Genomic DNA, 19,791 nt, shown 5'->3' with positions numbered 1-19,791 from the left:
TTGCCTCTAAAAGACAAAAACAAAACAACACACAACACACACACACACACACACATACACACAAGAAAACACAATAAGAGAAGAAGCAATCAAAGAAGACTAAAATTTGTCACTTACAGGACTTGTGGAAAATGGTAGATATTGGAGTGTGATAAAAGCATGGAATTTAGCAGATGCCCAGGGGCCCCACCTGATTGGTTTAGTATTGTTTGAATTGGGTGAGAATGAAAAACTGATTAAGTACCTACTTAATGATGATTGGATGGAGGTCACACCTGACTGGCCCTGAGTGATGTGTTGGTGTACTACTGACCTCAGCAAGAGACCACTCTCAACCAACCAGCTTGAATGACCTCCCCTTTGGGGTGGGAGATGGAACGAGGAAGTGGACATTCACTCATAAAAGAACTCTCTTTTTTGGTGAGGAGGAACCAGAGGGGCAGCAGAGGAAGAACAGGAGTCCCCCTTGTCATCCGGGACATTTGTTTGATGGTGAGAGATTTCACATGGGCTGCTAGGAAAGGAAATTGATTTCTTGATTTCTTTCTTTCTGGCTATACCGAATTAAATCTAAGCTATGATTTCCATGCTATAAGGAATTTGCTCTCAATTTCTCTCTCTCTTCACAAACTTATAATATATATGTATGTATGTATGTATGTGTGTGTGTGTGTGTGTATATATGTATATATATGTGTGTGTGTGTGTGTATATATATATATATATATATATATATATATATATATATATATCTTTAAAAACTTAAACTCTTGCTGAATTTATGAGTGATTTTAGCCAGCTTCCTACCAAGACTGGGCGGGGGCAGATTAGAACCCACAATTTAGATTTTTAAACAACACAGGAAGCAGGGTAGTATCAAAACTATTCTATATGCTGAATTCTGTTATCACTGGTTAAGCTGACTGCTTTCACAAGTAGTCACTCTTCAGCGACACAGGCAAATGTTGGGGAGTCTAGGAATGAGTCTCAGAATGAGGCAAAATTTTCAAAGATTCTGAAAGCGGACCAAGGTGAGGCTGTCTTTCATTGACTGACTTTCCTTCCTGTACTTTCCTGAAGTTAGCAATTTTCTCCTGGAAAATGTTTCTCCTAACTTACAAAACCAATCTCTATTTGAACCTGCAGACTGTTGATATTTTTACAACTATTTAGAAAATCATATTAGTTTAGTTTTTTCATTATATGTATGTCTATGTATTAAAATACAGATGCAAATCACTTCTCTGCCAATTCTGATCAATTTCATACTATTAGGAAGATTAGAATCTAAGAGGAAGATAAGAATTCAGGAAAGAAATAGAGTTAAAAGTATTGAGATTTATTCTTATACAACCCAAGCTAATACTGACAGAATATTATTCTATATGTGTGTGGGGGGGGTGTAAGGAATCAAACATTATGAGGGTAGATAATTTGAGGTAGAAACAGAAAAATAACAATCTTTAAGACCATATAATTCTAACAAAAATGAGTCCAGTGTCAAAGTGGGTGAAGGAAAGAAAGAAAGAAATACAGGAAGAAAGACAAAAAATGACAGAAATAAGGAAGGAAGGAAGGAAGGAAGGAAGGAAGGAAGGAAGGAAGGAAGGAAGGAAGGAAGGAAGGAAGGAAGGAAGGAAGGAAGGAAGGAAGGAAGGAAGGAAGGAAGGAAGGAAGGAAGGAAGAATTAGTAAATGCATCATTATATCTTCCTTCTGCTCTGAAAGTGTTTGAGGTACTTGAGAACTCTAACAGAGAGAGACCACCACAAAAGTCTAACTAGGCTGAGGTATACAGCATGGAAAACACACACATAAATACATTATGTGCATGCATTCATGCATGCATACATATATGCAAACACATAATGACACTGGGTGTTTTAGTCTAAAAGTTTGAAACTTCTTGAAGGTAACAGAATGGTTGTAAAGAGGCTTACCTCCTCACAGGTGACTCTGACCCCCATCTTCCCTTGCACTGTATCTAAGATCCCTTGAAAATTTCTACATAAGGACTACATTTAAGTGAAAGTCATTTACAGTAATCCTTATATCTCCTGTGCATAAAATGCATATGACATTACCAGAAGAAATATTGATGAAAAAAGACATCATGTGTATCTATATATGAGAGAGACAGAGACAGATGTGACCTGTGGAATCTGAAATAACTGAGGAGGAAACAAAGATTCAAGCTTCTGAGCATATTTATTTATTAAGGAATACATGATGATTGCTTAAAAATTGAGGCTAGGTCTCTAGAGCTAGACACTGGATGCCAAACAGAAGGGAAAGTAGACATTTATGCATTAAAAGAAAACAATAGAATATGAGATAGGATGCAAGATTATTTAATCTTAATTCTAATTGGACAAAAGATTATGGGCTTTCTGAATTAAAAAAGGAAAGTGAAGAGATGCAATTCCCTGAAATCAGAAAAAAAAATGTCCCATTCCCCTATATTATTCAATCAAAGGTAAAAGGAGAGATTATATGATTGACTAATAGACAGTTTTCAGATATGACATATGGGCTGCATAAGATCTATAATTGTGAGAAAACTCCTTGCAAACCACTCCATTGTCTTTGCCAAGAGAACTCCAGGGACAGTATTGGCATGTTATGGTATACAAAGAGTTGGATATAACTGAATATTTAAACATCAATAAGAAACAACAAATAAACATGGTCCAGTTTTCTAACCATGCAGAGCTAGAGTAAAACAATGCAATAAAGTTTTTCCCAAATTTCATAATTGAATAGTTTTCTCACAACACAAAAATTGCACTTGACCCATAATTAAGTAGACAGAGAAATGAGCTACAGCCAGAATTAAATCACAAGATGGAGACGGTTGTGTATCTTGCAATTTCCACACAGAAAGACAGAGAGGCAGTGAACATCTTAAATATTCTACCACAGAATGGTAAGAAACCTAAGAAGGTGTTTTCCTCTCCCACAGAGAATGACAGTTGCTCTAAAGGACATTTGTGGTGGTCCTACAGAATGAGAAAGCATGAACGAATCACAATCTGTTCTATTAGAGAGAGATTCACAACAATGAGACTACCACTGATATAATAATCATGTCTAAAAGTTTGCAAACCAAATCTGATTTTCACTGGATATGCTAAAGCTGCCATTGTGCTGTTACACTACACGACAAATCCAACTTACATAGGGGAAGAGGGAGGCAGCTAGGTGACACAGTGGATAGAGTGTTGTGCCTGAAATCAGGAAGACAAATTCCTGAGTTCAAATCCAGCCTCAGACATTTACTCATTGTGTAATGCTGGGCAAGTCACTTAAGGCTGTTTGCCTGTTTCTTTATCTATAGAATGAGATGGAAAAGGCAATGACAAATCATTCCATATTTTTGCCAAGAAAATCCTAAATGGGGTCAAGATAATTAGACAACTGAAAAACAACTAAACAAAGAAAAAAGAGGAAGCGAGAAGTGTGTATTTTGGTTATTGATATTAATTTTTGAGGATTTGTATGAGATTATTAAGTTTTCTTGTGTAGCTGAAATTTATATGTAAGGGTAGGGAATAATAAAAACATCAAAATTATTTTGGACAAAAAACCAGAACAATATTTTAGAAAATTGGTGAGCTATTCATGTTATGGATGAAGAATGAATAAAACCTTTAATATACAATGTAATTAAATAATAAAATTATTCTTACTCCATAAGTATACATATATCTAATAATGATGACAATGATGATAATGATGATGATGATTACAATTGCATTTGTCTAGCACTTTTATATTTGCCAAAGTCTTCATATATATTATTTGTGCCTCACAACAGTTCGGTGAGTTAGGTGCTATTAGTATTCCCATTTGACCTGTGAGTAAACTGAGGCTGAGAGATGAAGTAGGTTAAACATGGTCACAGACTAACTGAGGCAGGATTTGACTCAGACCTTCCTGACATTAATTCTAACACTATCTATTATGTTTTCTGGATTTCTCAAGCCAACTGGTGAGGCAGATATTGGATTGGATCATTTTGTAAATTGTACAGCATACTGTAAGGGGCTAAAATTCTAGCTATACTGTCTAAAATATCTAATGAGTGGTCGCCAACAAATTATAAGCTTTAACAAGAGTTAGACTTTTAAGCATTTATTAAGGAGAATAAGAATTTGGTGAAGAGAGAGAGAAAGGCCTAGATTCATCTCTCTATTAAAGGGAGAGAGCATTCCTAGCTCTGCTCTCTGCCACAGTCCACACAAAAGAGAGTGAGCCAGTGTGCCAGCCTCCCCCTTCCTCCTCCCACAAGCAAATGCCCCTTCCTGATGCCAAAGAAAAGACGTATGGTCTTGCCCTCAGAGGCCCTCTCCTCATGTTGGAGCTTTCCTACAGTAAATCTCCAGCAGGTGGCATCACTCCAATTGTTACGACTCCCAGTAATCTCAAAGTTTTTTGTGATACAAAAGTTATCTTATTAAAACCAAAATTCTTCCATTGATGTTATACATCTCAGAAGAACTAAATGCACTATGCTGTGCATTGTGGGAGGGAAATGGGTTGGGGGATGTCCAATCCAAATTGGCATAATTTCCCTGTCCCCTCTTATATAACTATCTAATCCAAGATGATTTGAGGTCACATTAACAGTTTTCTTGAGCAATGTAAAGGTTATAATTCATTAAAATATAGCTTTAGATTAACATTCAAGAAGTTATCATTAAATTACCTTTCAGTTACTTCCTCATCCACTTCCCTTAAGGATTGAAAATATTTCTTCCTGACGATTAATATATTAACCTTGATTGCAAAGATTACTTCCCTTACATAGGTCACAGTATCAATAATTTCAGCTGTGGAGGGAGACAATTATCTATCTGTATAAGAGTTAATTTTGGATATAATCCTTAATTCATTTCCCTAAGAAATCCCTTAGCTTTTATTCTACCACTTTCCTAATGGATCAGTTTTGGAAAGGGCTATAATTTAGAGAACATACTATGTAATACTTTCAATAAAATTGAAAAATAAGTTTTTAATTCGCTTCCACAATAATGTCAGACTTTCCATACATATATGGCTGCTTATCAGTGTACCTTGTTTTATCTAATAGAATTATTTCTAAAAAGCTAGTTATAAAATTCTATATTTCAAATGAAATAGTTTTTTTTTAATAAACAGAACACTAATGTATAAACTTTTCTGTAAAGCAAACATTTACCTATAGTTTTTCTTTCAAATCATATCTTTACATGACATATACATATATATGAATATAAGATTAATTAAACACTATGTCTTAAAGCAGATATATGTACTTATCATTTAAAATATTTATCTTCTCAAAGTAAAGAAATGTCATGAAAAAATAAATATTCTAATGCAATGCAATACAGATTGATCTTTTTTTTTTCACTTGGATATTTTATAGGTAAGTGCTTGTCATTTTACATATGAGAAAACTATAAAGAAATTATAAAAACATTAATAAGAGCTTTTTATTGTGGCAAGGCACTAAAAACCAAGAGGGTTCTCAACAATTGGAGGATGTCTGAACAAATTATAGTAGATTAATATCATTACATTGTAAGAAATGAAGAAAAAGATGATTTCAGAGAAAACTGAGAATACTTTTATGAATTTACACAGAGTGAAGTAAGCAGAATCAGTACAATAAATGAATAGTCATACTGCTGGAAAGAAAAACAACTTGAAAAGACTTAAGAATTCTGATCAATGCAATAGCCAGTCTTGATTCCAGAAAACAAGACTGATGATGAAGCATGTTATCCATATCCTGGCATACAAGTGATAGGTACACTAATAGTATAGAATAAAGTATACAGTTTGATACATGGCAAATATAGGGATTTGAATTCCATACTATGCTTTTGTTATTGATTTCTTCCTATTTTATTGGAGAAGGAATCCATAAAAAAAGGGAAACTGATGATAGCAAAAAAAAGGGAATATAAATAAAAGATTATTGAAGCTTCTTTAAAAATGAAGGGAAGAGAAAGAAATTCAGAGAGAATCAAACAGTATTTTAAGAAAAATTTTGAATTCATATATTTGAGTGTGCATGTGTGTATATATACATATACACAAACATATATCTATACATATACACATTCTATGCCTACCTATATTTTTATGTAAACTATATGTTATAGAGGTTTGTGGTTTCACATATGTATTTTTTCACACATTTCATATATTTTTTGCATATATGAAATGTTCTTTTCTTTGTCATTCATTAAATTAAGAATATATTTTAAGTAGAAAAAACAGTCAATAGATAATTTCACATATGTCATAGTTAATATAATCCTGGATTATGTATGAATAGTGCATATTTTTATTCTTTGTTATCTTTTCATACTTGGCTACTATTAGATTTTAATCTCCTTAACAATAGGGCATCTTGGTATTCATAGTGCTTAGCATAATGTCTGACATATGATAGCTTGCTTCATAAATTTGTATTGATTGACTGAGCCTCGAGAGACAGCTATGTGGAACAGAGCTATGTACTAAACTTCAATGTAATACTTTTTTTCAGGAATTCTATATTCAAAATGAATATAACATACTCAATTAACTATTAGTTTAAATTGAATTGGTTAGAAATCAGCCATTTTGGGTCAGCTTGGGGGCAAAGTGAATAAAACACAGGCCCTGAATTCAGGAGGACCTGAGTTCAAATCCAGCCTCAAACACTTGACACTAACTAGCTATGTGACCCTGGGCAGGTCATTTATCCCTTATTGCCCTGCAAAAAGAAAAAAACAAAAAGAAGAAATCAGTCATTTCAGCCTTCTTCGACCACTATTTTAATCCCTTAGAGGCAGAAAATAGAAACCTTAAAAGAATTAACACAAAAAATAATTAGTCCAATGACACAAAGTCACACAGACTAGGTTTTCAAATATTTTCAAACTTTTCAGTTTTTTAACAGTGAATACTATTATATGTAGAAAATAAAGAAAATCAAATTTCCCAATCTGATGATGCAACTCATTTTTAGATACGTTGACCTTAGGGTCTTATTTTGTTTTAGTTAACTTTTATGTCTGTTTGCTTAGACATTGACTTTTGGTGAGGAAGAGAGGTTGTCTGTTTTTGTAAAATCTTGGTGACTTTTTTGAGTTACAGTAACCAATTTGTGGACTTTTCAATTATTTTTGTCTTTTTTATTATCTGTTTATATATTTTGTTAAAATGAGTTTGAAACATAACTATTTTGACCATTAAAATGTATAAAATACATTATTAATAAAAAGACAACAGAAACTAGAAAAGTGTTACAAAAATTCAAAACCTAACAGAAAGATCACTAAAATATATTGTAAATTAAATATTATATTAATAAGTTAATATGAATTATTCATATACCGCTTTGTCACAAATATATACCTGAAATGTTATATAGAATTTTATTTATTAAACTATCTCATATAGATTAGAAAAATCACTATTTAGTTGAAAAAAGTGAATCAATTAATGAATCAATAAAAAACAATTTCTGAAGCATTTACTCTGTTCTATGCCCTGTATAAGTGTGGGGGTTATAAAGAAGAAAAACAAGAGACCTCTCCCCTTCAAAAGCTTAAATGATAATGAGGAAGAAAACAAGGAAGAGTATTTTGGCCAAGAAGTTCTAAGGATAGTGAATAGAGTCAAAGGTTTGTTTGTTGAATCTTTTATTGTTTGGATAAGAAATATTTGACAACTGTTTTGTGAAAAAGAGAAGAGGGGGTACATATAATTACAGAAACAGCATCATAGTGGCAAGGTTTGTTTTTTCTTAAATAAATTATGTAAGCAATCTTTTTGAAAAAAATATTTTGTCCGTATTTATCTTCTATGTAAATTTTGATTTTTAACATTTCCTAAAGCAAAGCAGACCTGTGAAAGAATTTTATATTTTTATTCTTTTCTTCTGTTTAGCAATTATTATTTCAGAGGGCTTATAACCCTCACTCAGATCTCAGGCCAATTTTATTTTATTAAGTATTATTCAGTACAGCACTTTGTGTTATTGATCACATTAATTATTAGTCACTATTGATACTTCAAAATAAGAACCATTTTCATTCTGCAAATCATTATTAAGCCTACTGTATCTTCTCACATATGCAAACATTCAATAATTAAGCTTCTTTATACAAGGCACCAAAACTAGCACTTTTTTGTAATGCTAAAAGTATAAAATAATATTAAAAAAAACTCTATCTATGGATAATTTATTGGAACCAAGGTTTCAGTAGAAAGCTCTTGTTAAATCATAAAATCCAGAGACTGCTCTTTATCTCTTAAATAGAAAATACATGTTTAGCACATATAATAGAAAGTATAGAATTAGGCAACTTCACCTGCTTCCAAAAAGTAGCAAATTGCAGTTTACAAGAGTTTCTTCAAAGGGGATTATGGGACATTCTTTCCAGAATATTAAATGTTCTGAACAGCTTGCAGCATCTCTAGTTCTAATTGTATTTGTGCTTGGGGGGGGGGGTGTAGTGGGGGGAGGTTAAAAGTGTAGCAAAGCAATTGAATTATGCTTATTATAATATCATTAGGGAATCATCAATTTGTATTCTAGTCAGAATATTTTGCACAGAATCTTACAGGCAAATTTTCACATACAGTATCAGAGTTTCTGAAGGCTGAAATAAAATATGATCTAGAATTATAAATTCATGGACTTTTTAATGATGACAAAGAATCTTGCAAAGTTTCTAATCTATTTTTATATGTTGGAAACATTTTTTATGCATTTTAAACTATTACAAATTGGTTTTCCTGATTCAAATGAAATCAAGTTGAAATAATGAAGGGAGAAATGGACAATTATTTGAATAATCAAAAGCAAAAAAAACACTATATTCATATGAACTACTCACATTGCTACATCTTAGATGTAATTTTTAAAAGAAACTATTCTTTTTCGAAAAGGTATAATTAGATACCCCCTGTACTATGATAATCTCTTTACCTGTCATTATTTTCACTCCTTTATATTGAATTAACTACACCCTTACAAGGCAATATACTTATCTATCCATAATTACATCCATCAGAAAGAGTTTTTTGCCCAACTATAGGTCCAAATATCAGATAAACATACTGTCCTGTCAAAGAAATTAACTTTTATCCCCTTGACTTTTCACCAAACCCAGGTGAAAACTGAGAGTGCTTGGTTTCATCAAAGTCAGAGTCACATGATAACATCATTTCAGCCTTGAACAAACCTCTCATTAACTTCAGTAATTTGCCTCATGTACTATTCTATTAATTTGCTTTACCTTCCAATCATTTCACTCACTTTTTTTTTTTCATACTGGCTGTCCTTTACCTTGCCAACTACATTTGCTTCTCCTTTTTCTTTTTTCAGATTTCTACTTTAAAATTTGTTCCCTAATGCTCCTCTTTAACCTTTCTAAATCTTATTTAACCTTCAAATTTCTTTCATTGAACATTAAGTAGAATCTGGTCCAGTATGTAGAACTTAAGATTTTTTTCTTCAGATTTTTAAAAATTTCTCCATTTTTCTCCTCTAATTCTATGTCTATCCTTTATTAGTCCAAAGACTTTCACATTTCCCACATTATTTAATTCTCATATTAATTCTAATTATTTCTCCTATTTCTCCTATGACCTTCACTTATGGAAGTCAAAAGTAGAGAGTTATATCCTTCTACATGGGTAAAGTTATGGAATAATTTCACCATATTTCCATTCTTAAATGAACCATTTCATCAGGTTCTTTTTTTCTAAAACATATGTTGCCTCTATCTTCTCTACTTTTGAAATATAAATGATTTTGTCTAGTGTACAATGTATTCCACAGTGTGGATACTTGATATTTGTCCCAATTTATAGATAGATAGATAGATAGATAGATAGATAGATAGATAGATAGATAGACAGATAGATATAGATATAGATATATAGATATAGATATATATAGATATATATGAACACAGTTAGTAGAAAGAATGCTGGACTTTAAATCAGAAGATCTTTGTTCAATTATCTGCTCTTTCACTTCTGAGCTGTGAGTCCTTATGTAAATATCTTAGCCTCAGGATCCATTTCTGTAAAATAAGGGAATTAGAAGGAAAATGCAAATTAATTTATTTCTGATATTTAACCTTATACTCTACAAATTTGCAAAGATGAACAAAGATAGAAATAGTAAACCATGGAAAGGCCATAAAAAGATGGTTTTCCAGGTGATTTTTCTATTGATGAAATAAAAGAAAGTGGCCAATGAGGGGGCCGGGAATGTACACCAGAAACCAAATTTTAAAAGTTTTTGCACAAACAAGATTAGAAAAAAAGTAGAAAGCCAGGAATTATATATATATATATATATATATATATATCCAGCTAGCTATAGTCATATGAAAAAAATGTTCTAAGTCACTATTGATTGGACAAATGCAAATTAAACAGCTCTAAGATACCACCTCACAGCTATCAGATTTGCTTAATTAGGCAAAAAAGGAAAATGATAAATATTGGAGATGTAAGAAAATTGAAACAATAATAAATTGTTGAAGGATTTGTGAACTGATGCAACCATTCTGGAGAGAAATATGAAACTATGCCCATAGGTCTATCAAACTGTGCATAACCTTTGGCTTTTTTTTTTTTTTTACATATATGGTATTTATTTTTTCTGTTACATGTAAAGATAGTTCTCAACTTTTGTTTATAAAATCCTACCCTTTTTTTTTTTTGGTGAGGCAATTAGGGTTAAGTGACTTGCCTAGGGTCAAACCTTTGGCTTTTAAAAAACATTTTATAAAAAAAATTATTTAAAGTTTTTATTCCAAATTCTGTCCCTCTTTTCCTCATTCCCCTCCCACCTCTCTGAAGCAGGAAGCAATTAGATAGAGTTTATTCATATACAATTATGTAAAACATTAGGATATTAATCATTTTGCATAAGAAAACTTGAATGAAAGAAAAAAATGAAAGTGAAAAATAGCACATTTCAGTTTGTGATCAATCAATATCGGTTCTTTCTTTGGAGGTTGATAGTATGCTTCATTTTTAGTCTTTTGGGATTGTATTGGATCATTATACTGCTAAGACTAGGTAAGTCATTCACAGTTCATCAAACAATATTGCTGTCACTGTACACAATGTTCTCCTGGTTCTGTTCATTTCACTATACATAAGTTTATATAAGTCTTTCGAGGATTTTCTGGAATGGTCCTGCTTGCCATTGCTTATAGAACAATAACAATTATATACCACAACTTGTTTAGCCATTCCCCAATTAATAGCATTCCTAAGATTTCCAATTCTAAGCCACCACAAAAAGAGGTGCTATAAATATTTTTGCACAAATAGGTATTTTTCTCTTTTTTGTATGTCTTTGGGATAGAAACCTAGCAGTGGTAGTGTTGGATCAAAGAATATGCACAATTCTATTGGCCTTCCAGCCTAGTTCCAAATTGTTCTCCAGAATGGTTGGATCAATTCACTGTTCTACCAACAGTGGATTAGTGTCCCAGTTTTCCCATATCCCCTGCAACATCCAACATTTTCTTTTTTTTTTGTCAAATTTTCCATTCTGATAAGTGTGAGGTGGTACCTCAGACTTATTTTAATTTTCATTTCCCTGATCAGTAATGGTTTAGAGCATTTTTTTATATGATTACAGATAGCTTTGATTTCTGTCTAAAAACTGTCTTTTCATAATATTTGGCCATTTATTAATTGAAGAATGACCGGTATTTTTTAAAAATTTGACTCAGTTCTCTCTGTATTTGAGAATTGAGGCCTTTATCAGAGTTAATTGCAAAACTTCTTTCCTAGTGTTCTGCTTGCCTTATAATTTTGGTTGCATCAGTTTTCTCTGTGCAAAAGCCTTTTAATCTTATATAATGAAAATTATCTCCTTTTTTGTTGGCCTGGGAGAAATAACTAAAAAAGGTAGTTTGGAAGGGAGGAAACTTTGGACCTAGAGATCCCTCATTATTTTCTCAGCCCCAATATTACAGCGAGACCCCCAATTAACTCTCCCCATATTAAATTTGGCCCCTACATCTCTATATCTTCTTGGTCCTAACCTCTTCCCCTGTCCATAAATATGAGAGATAAACTATTCCCTGTTCTCTTCATTTGCTTATTTTATCACCCCATATGTGTATATCATGTGCCCATTTTGACCTTATTTATTATACAGTGTGAGATGTTGGCTTATACCTAGTTTCTGCCATACTGTTTTCCAGTTTTCTTTGCAGTTTTTGTCAAATAATGAGTTTTTATTCCAAAAGTTTCGATCTTTGGACTTATCATATACTAGATTACTATAGTAATTTACTATAGTATAATTTGTATGCTGTTGCTGATGCCCTTGGACCTCCGATAAAGGTAAGACAATCCTATCCTGACAGGCTGGTAAACTGCTTCCCTGCTTTTGGACCAATTCAGAGGCAGTTATCTAATTGTTTGGAGGGGGAATTTGGAAGGGCTACAGAGGATGCCTTCCAACCACTGTAATCTTGGCATCAAAAGTCCTGCACATACCCTTAGACCCAGCAACAAAACTACTAGGTCTGCATCCCAAATAGATCATGAAAAAGGGGAAAGGACCCACATGTAGAAAAATATTTATAGCAGCTCTTTTGTGTGGTGGCAAAGAATTGGAAACTGAGGGAATTCCCATCATTTGGATCATGGCTGAATAAGTTGTGGTGTATAAATGTAATGGAATACTATTGCACCATAAGAAATGATAAGCAGGAAGATTTCAGAAAACTAGAAGACTTACATGAACTAATGCTGAGTGAAGGGAGCAGAACCAAGAGAATAGTGTATATAGTAACAGCAACATTGCATGATGATCAACTGTAATAGAATTTGCTCTTCTCATCAATACAATGATCCAAGGCAATATCAAAAGACTCATAATGGAACATACTATTCACATCCAGAGAAAGAAGTATGAAGTCTAATGCAGATTGAGATATACTTTTTTCACATTTGTGTGTGTGTGTTTATTTTTTCTTTCTCATAGTTTTTCCTTTTTTTCTGATTTTTATTGCACAACATGACTAAGGTGGAAATATGTTTAATATGCTTGTACTGTATAAGCTATATCATGAGGATGGGAGAGAGAAGAGAGGGAAGAAGGAAAATTTGGAACTCAAAATATTTTAAAAAGGAATGTTGAAAATTATCTTTACATGTAATTGGGGGGGGTAAACTATCAAATGAAAAAAATAAAGTAAAATGAGTGTGAGCCAAAAATGGTGTTCACCTCATGATCTGAGTCTTTTCATCTTCTGATAGAGATGGCTGTTACACACTTATCAAAGCTAACTGCCTGGCATCATTCAGTTCCATTGGTTGACATGATCTGAGAGTTGTCCATATTAAAATGAGCTCTACCATGAAGACATCAGAGTCTAATGGGAGACTAACCCCCTGAGGGCAAAGTCAAAGTACAGATAGGTACAGCTTAATCCCCATCAGTTCAAAGAGTCTATTCTTTTTCTATTGTATGCCCTGAACGCCCTGCCCAGGATTAGAGCTCCCTCTTAAAAACTGACATCTGAAGTGGGGAGAGGTAGAGAGAAACTGGGTTCCCCCAAAACCCATTATTACTAATTATTCTCTTACACTACCTACTTTCCAATTCAATGACACTAAGCTTTTTGCTATTACTCACAGAATCCACTCCATCTCCCTATTCTAGGTATTTTCATTGGCTGTCCCTCATGGTTGTAACTCTTCCTCCTTATCACTGATTCATGGATTTACTAAGTTCCTTCAAGTCTCTAGATTCCTTAAATGGTCATTCATAATATAAATTCCTTCCTTCAAATATTAACTCCAATTTTTGTATATATCATATTTGTACATAGGTATTTTTATTTTGCCTCCTCCATTAGACCGTGAGTGATGGACTGGCCTTTTTTGTTTCTTTTCTTTTTTTCCTCTTTGTGTTTAGCATTTAGCACAGTGTCTGGCACATAGCAAGTCCTCATGTCTTATTATTTTTTATTGTTTTATCTTCAATTGTCAAGTTATCTTCTCATAAGATGCTATCCTATTTTTTATTTTCTATTTCAATGATTTCAAATACATGAACACTGAATTACTTACATCACCATAAAAAATATGCAGCCTTTTGTCCCTTTGTCAAGGTAAACTGTAATTAAACTAATTATTGCAATTTTATGAGTTAGAAACTTTAAATGTAAATTAAATTTGTGAACACTGTTCTTCCAATTAAGTTGTGTGTGTATGTGTCTCTTTGTAGGGGTATACAATGTAATGAAGACTTCAGAAGCCATTGAAAGAGAATTCAATGGTATAAAACCCAGGTGATCTCAATTACAAATTGTTTTTCTTAGGGGCTTTGGAAAGTGAGGGATTCCTTCAGAGAAGTCTGCAATAACATGACAGAATAGATTCTATCTTTCCTGGAAACAAGCAATGTTTATAGAAGACTGAAGAGGAGTCAGGGTAGGAGATGTTTTAGGATTCCTTGCTGAAAATCACTAGCCATAGAACAGATGTTGAGTATAAGTCAAGGAAAAGGGCTAACTAAATGTAAGTGACAAAGTTGATTTACACTAGACAGCAGATGATGGTTGATGTTTACAGGCTTGTCTCTAATTTCTCAATCTCAGAGAAGAACATTTGTTTCCTTTATTTTTATTTTTCCACTTATTTATAAATTTATTTTTCCCAAATTACATGGAAAAACAAATTTTAACATCGATTTTTAAAACTTTGTGTTCCACATTTTCTTCCTCCTTCCCTCCCCACCCAACCTTAAGAACTCAAGCAATTCCATTTAAGGGATACATGTATAGTCGTGGAAAACATTTCCACAATCAGGTTGTGAAAGAAAACAGACAAAAAAAAACTTTAGAAAAAAGGAACTAAAAATTATGCTTCAAACTGTATTCAGACATCATCAGTTCTTTCTCTGAAGAGATATTTTTTAATAAGTCCTTCAGAGTTGTCTTGGGCTATTGTATTGCTGAAAATAACTAAATCATTCACAGCAGATAATCTTACAATATTGCTGTTATTTTGTATACAATACATTTCACTTTGCATCATGTAAGTCTTTCAAGGTTTGTCTGACAGCATCCTTCTCATCATTTTTTTCTAGCAAAATGGTGTTCTATTATAATCTCATCCCACAATTAGTTCAGTCATTCCCCAATTGATGGGCATCTCCTCATTTTCAATTCAACTTTTTTATCTTTTTTTTTTTTGGATATCAACATTAATTATCTAATCCACCCCCTCAAATTGGTAGGGGGAATGTAGGAAAGAAGGAATGTATTTTGTCCTCAGGGTTACCAGCTCAAGCAGCCTATACTTAGAAGCTTTAAATTTAGAAATCATCATAGCTTACTTTCATTTTTATGAAATTTCTAATATTACTAAAGCACAATAATAACAAGTAGATGGTCATTTACTATGAGGCTTTTCCCCCCAATGAATATGTGGAAACGGGAAGCCAAGGAAATTCACAGTCTAATAAGGAGTGTTTAAAACCAACAATAACATTTCCCTCAAAATTCAGCTGTGGTAAGGGCCAAATCCAATTAGAGATAGAACTGCTGTAATCTTTTACTGATTCCTCATGATGTATGGGAAGTAGAAATATTATATACCCATGCAATGGCCAATGATGTTTTGTCCTTATTTGGAACTAGAGGGTTCTTACTGGTTTGTCTCAAACATGCCACCAAATCTGTGTCTCTCTTTGTCCCTTTCCCTCCTTATACTTTAACCTTCTCCATTTACACCTCTCATTTCATGTATAAATTTAAATAGATAGAGATACTTAGAGAAAGAGATATATGTAATAGTGATGCACAAAATATCACATTGTTCTACCAATTTCCAGCTCTGGAATTCCCCAACTGTATAATAAGGTGTTTTGTACATGACTTGTGATGTATATATACTTTTGAAAATAGTGTTTTATTTTCCTCTTTGCAATTGCATGCAAAGATAGTTTTCAACATTCATTACATTTTTCTCCCTTCACCTTTTCCTTCCTCCTCCCCAATACATAGCACAATCTGGTATAGGTTTGTATATATACTTTTTTTAGGGGGGAGGAAGGGCAATGAAGGTTAAGTGACTTGTCCAGGATCACATAGCTAGCAAGTGTCAAGGTTTATACACTTTTTAAAAAAATTATTTATTTATTTATTTAAAGTGTTGAGCTCCAAATTCTATCACTCTCTCATTTCCTCCTTCCATACCCTCCCCCCATCCCTGAGGTGGTAAGCAATAAGATATAGGCTATACATGTGCAATTATGTAAATATTACCACATTAATCATTTTATATAGACTCAAGAAAAAAAAAAGAAAGCACAAAATTGCATGGTTCAGTCTGTGCACAATCAGTATCAGTTCTTTCTCTGGAAGTGGATAGTATGCTTCTTCATTAATCCTTTGGGATTGTTCTTCATGTGGGATTTTGCCCCATTCTATCTCTCCCCTTCACCCTGCCCCAGTGCGATCCTCTCACCCAGCAATTTTACCTTAAAGATGTCATCATGGAACAGCTAGGTGACACAGTAGACAACGAACCCACCTTGGACCCAGGAGGACCCCAGTCACAAGAGACTTGCCCACTGCTCTACTCCGGATATGTCACCCAATTCCAAACACTCCACACAAAAAAAAGATAAGCAAAAAAGAAATGCTTTACAGATATCTCCCCTTCATAATCAATTCCCACCTATACCCTCTGTCTAAATTTATTTCTATCATCTGCCCTAATACTGAGAAAGTTCTTGTGAGTTAGACATAGCATCTTCCCATGTAGTAATGTAAAGAGTTTAACATTTTAACATCCCTCTTAAATTACTTTTCCTGTCTACCTTTTTATGCCTCTCTGGGGTCTTGTATTTGAAAGACAAATTTTGTATTCATTTCAGGTCTTTTTATCACAAATACCTGAACGTCCTCTTTTTCACTGAAGTCCCATGTTTTACCCTGAAAGGTTATATTTAGTTTTGCTGGGTATGTGTTTTTTGTTGTAATCCCAATTCCTTTACCCTCTGGAATATCATATTCCATGACCTCTGATCCTTTAATATAGAAGCTGCTAGATCTTGTGCTATCCTGACTGTGGCTACACAGTTCTTGAATTGTTCCTTTCTGGCTTCTTGCAATATTTTCTCCTTTATTTGGGAACTCTGGAATTTGGCTATAATATTCCTGGGAGTTTTCATTTTGGTATATCTTTCAGGAGGTAATCAGTTGATTCTTTCAATTTCTATTTTACCTTCTTCTTCTAGAATATCAGGGCAATTTTCTCTCACAATTTCCTGGAAGATGATATCTAAGCTCTTTCCTCGATCATGGTTTTCAGGTAGACCAATGATTTTCAAATTATCTCTCCTGAATCTACTTTCCAGGTCAGCTGTTTTTCCAAGGAGATATTTCACATTGTCCTCTTTATTATTATTATTGATTTGGATTTGCTTTATTTCATCTTATTTCCTCATAAAGTCATTTCCTTCTATTTGCTCAATCCTAATTTTAAGCAATTATTTTCTTCAGAGAGCTTTTGTACCTCCTTTTTCATTTGCCCAATTTGGCTTTTCAATCTATTGACTTTTTTCACAATTCTCCTACATAGCTCTCATTTCCTTTTCCATTTTTTTTCTCTACCTCTCTTACTTTTCCCTTCTACCTCATATTTTATCTTCAAAATTATTTTTGAGTGCTTCTATAGCCTGAGACTATTTCTTATTTTTCTTGGATGCTTTGCATGTAGGAGCCCTAATGTCGCTATTATCTTCTGAGAGTACATGTCAACATTCCTTGTCACTAGAGAAACTTTGTATGGTCCACATCTTTCTCTGTCTTTTCATCTTGTCCATCTTTTACTTAACTTTTATCTCCTTCCTAAAGTAGGGCACTATTCTCAGTATACACTTTCCCAAACTTGAGGGGCTCTAAGGTGGTATTTAAGGAGGGGGGCATATTATTAACTCACCTGACCTGTTCTCTGCTCTGTAGATAACCCCAGGCCAACTTTCTAATTAGCCAGGCAGTAAAACTTTGTGTTCTGTGGTTGTTAGTTCCAAAAGCCTGCACCCACTCCCCCACATGGGCCACTGCCACTCAAGCCTCCTTCCTGGTTCACAGAAGGGTTGAAACACCCAAGTTCTACCTCAATGTCATCAGAGAACCTTGAAATCTCCCCTGTACATGTTCAGCTCTCTCAGCAGACTATGAGATTAGTCCCAGACTAAACTAGTGCGGCACCTGATTCAAAGCCTCCAGGGGTCTCTCTCTTGAGGGATATGCCTGGTACTGCATCTTTGTCAGCATGACGATGAGGTTGGGCTTCACTCTAGCCCTGGCACAGCAGCCCCCTCCTGCCCTCCTTCTAAGCCATCTTTCACTGGAAAATGATCTCAGCTTCATCTTTTGTGGGTTCTGCTGCTCCAGGAATTATCTTATGGCATTATTTGGAGGTTTTTTGGAGTGATCATGTCATGAGTTCTGAGAGTTTACTGTCTTTTCTGCATATACACTTTTACTGTATCCCTCAGAGTCATAATTCTTAAACATACTATCTACTAAATGAATATTTTTTAATTGATACTACTTTATGTAACCATTATTTCTGGGCATTACAAAGTTGGATGCCTGAAAACTACCTCTTTATTCCCTATCCTTCCATGAAAAGGGAATGGGGCCAATAATCCTGGTAAGCCACATCTATTATAGCCACTTTACACACTGTATTTCAGAAGAGGAGATGAAAAGGAAGAGAAAGTATAATGGCAAAGAAACATAGTGTTTACCTCCTGAATTTCATAGCTGACAATCTCCAATGTTTGGGATTTGTCTTTTTGTATTATTTATATGGAAAACATCTATCTTTAAAAATATCTAAGACAAGTGCACACAAATATAACAGAAAACTATAATAAATTATGAGGGTTCATAAATCTCTAATTTTTGATCTGGATGAAGCTTCTGGCATTGCACACTGATGCTACTCCTCTCTCTTTCCTCTCATCCTTCTTCTATGTAATTTCTCCCATTGTTTCCCCTGCTGCTGTGAAAGAGAGTCTTACCAATCCCCTTATCTGTTTCTTTGGCTCTTACATTTAATTCCAGCTTTTGGAAGGTTTTGTTCCTCAAATCTGTATATTCTACAAATACATATTACCTCTTCAAGGAGCTGATCAAACACTGCAAATCACCCTACTCTCTGTAGGGATCCATACCCCCTCATTAGAGTCATTAATACCATTCTTTCTCCCATGGACTGAATCTGAAATAAGGTCACCTAGGTTTAAAACCATATTTTGACATTTACTATCTGAGTGACCATAAGCAAATCACTTAATTTTGGGGGGTCAGTTCTCCTTTTAGTAAAATGAAGACCCTTATCAGGTTACCTCTAAAGACCTTACTGTGTTAAATTTTTAAATCCCATAATCACAAAGCAATGACTTAGCTTCTAGGTAACCAAGGAGTTATGGTTATATCTACTTTATTGTAACTCTCTTTCTCTGCTCTTGATTTTCCCACCAGTGAGCAAAGACAGGTATTATACAATGATAGACACTGAGTGAGAGGAAAGGGTGAGTTATTGAGAAAGAATGTGTACTTCTCCATCCCATCTGCCTAGATGAAGAATTAGAGCTTAATGTAACTTCATAAATTAGTATAGTTTGCTTTTGGACTTATGCATACTTGTTTAAGAGATATTTGTACAAATAGATGTTTTCCATAGAAATAATATAAGTTGCCCACTCCAGACTTGGTCATTAGAAATAATA

This window comes from Dromiciops gliroides, chromosome 1 (assembly GCF_019393635.1).
Source record: "Dromiciops gliroides isolate mDroGli1 chromosome 1, mDroGli1.pri, whole genome shotgun sequence".
NCBI lineage: Eukaryota > Metazoa > Chordata > Mammalia > Microbiotheria > Microbiotheriidae > Dromiciops > Dromiciops gliroides.
The sequence above is the reverse complement of the archived record's forward strand: the minus strand, read 5'-3'. Positions refer to the sequence as shown.